Below are 2,015 nucleotides of genomic sequence, written 5' to 3'. Positions count from 1 at the left end.
ACACCAAAACAGCTATAAAACATGATGAACAATATGAACAACAATAACACAAGTTTCGCATTCAATAAATGACCCAAAACAGTCCACTACACAAGATAAAAACAACAAAAGTAAAGGATAGATAGTGAGACCAAGATTATTACAAGATTAAGAACTAAAGAGTGTATTAAACTCAAAAACCCTAATGAATGTAATAATCAAAATCACACTCTTACGGTGACCGTCAACGGAATCAACTCACCTCAAGATCCACCGTTTTCAAGCAAAGAATAGAGTTAGCTTTTCCAAGCCCTATACTAAAACTATACTAAGTTGGTCTACTCTCAAGAGAGAGGATTTTAAGTGTTTCAATAATTCATCTTTCATAAAACTAAAGAGAAAAGACCTAAAATGTGTACTACTTGTAGTATATTACAAAAGTAGACAAAAAAACCATATTACCCCTAATGACCAAGGATGGCCTTGGTTTGTTGGAAGACAATATAAATTGTCCAAAATGCCCTTAAATCTAAGTGACCAAAATTCCCTTAGTAAAGGGAACCAAAACCGTGAACCAACAAAGGTGGTCCAAACCCGAGAGTCCTTAAGTCTTCAAGGCTCCAAGCAATCTTCCACACTTGAGTTTGATCAATGGTAGGCTCAAAACGTCCCCTCCAAGTATTATCCCATGCCCTCCATGCCACCAAAGCTTGATTCTTCGCATAGTGACTTTGAATGATGTCGTCAAAAGCTAAGGCGGCCATTATTCTTGTATCATCCTTCTTTTCTTGAAAAGGATTCGACCTCAAATCCAAACCTTGCAAAACCGAAGAGAGGGCAAATAAATACAAACTCCTCATAGCATGAGGTTTAGCACAACAAATCATCTTAACATGCCAAGATTGCACATATTTGCAATATAACCAAGGATCCTTTGAATTAAATATAAAAATCTCAATAAAAGGTGCACAAAGGATTTGGTTACAAGAATCACCAAGAGATAAAGAAACTACATAGGTCCTAATGGCATCAAATAATCCACAAGGTAGAACTTCCTTCATCTTATGAGCCATAAGACACCATTGCTTCGTTATCTCGTCAAAAGACCACACCAATGGGGTGTTTCGATTGGTTCTAAAGTCCATAAAATTCATATAGCATTATCACACACACACATGGACAAACCAACAAACTTCCTACCTCGACATAAAACAAATCCTAAACTAGCATGGACATCATCATAGGCAAAGAGGTAGTATAGGAAAGAATCACATGCAAAGGAATTCACGGGTGAAGAATAAGTATTTAAACACATACACATTCTTTCCTTGAAACAACTAGACAACTTGGCATCCACAAGTTGGAATTTATGCAATTTAGGCACAAGTTTGTCAAAAAAGGATGCACATTTAGGAACATTACCCCAAGGAGTCAATGACATATTCTTCCTCGAATTTTCAAGAAGGACTACACATTTCTTATCTATAAGAGTACTTGTAATACCTCGATCATTCCTTAAGCCTAAATCTGTCTTTTTGAATGGATATGTATGACTTCCAAAGTGACTAATGTTTAAACCATGTTGCATTGAATAAGCTTTCCATCGATACCAATTTCATTGAAATCTGACATCGGATGAGTGAGTTATGGCTGTTTTACTGAATGCTATCGGATAGCCCAGGTTTGACGATCGACCTGGTGGACCGTCAGGTCCTTGGTGGACCGTCAAGTATCCCGTCAAGCCAAGGCAGTAGATCCCTTTTTAGGTTGTCGTGTGATGGTCAAAATGGTGGACCATCACAAAGTTGACGGACCGTCAAGGTGTCCGTCAGACCGAGACAGAATGTCTCATTTCTGGCTCTCAAGTGACGGACGACTTGATGGATCGTTACTTTTCTGACGGACCGTCAGGTCAACCGTCACGTCGAAGCAGAATGTTCCAGTTTTGGTGTTCGAGTGACGGACGACTTGGTGGACCGTCAGTCCCTTTGACGGACCGTCAGATCGACCGTCACAGGCCCCGATCAGCAAATTTC

The sequence above is a fragment of the Capsicum annuum genome, chromosome 9, assembly GCF_002878395.1.
Source record: "Capsicum annuum cultivar UCD-10X-F1 chromosome 9, UCD10Xv1.1, whole genome shotgun sequence".
Lineage (NCBI taxonomy): Eukaryota > Viridiplantae > Streptophyta > Magnoliopsida > Solanales > Solanaceae > Capsicum > Capsicum annuum.
This window is presented reverse-complemented; position numbering follows the sequence as displayed.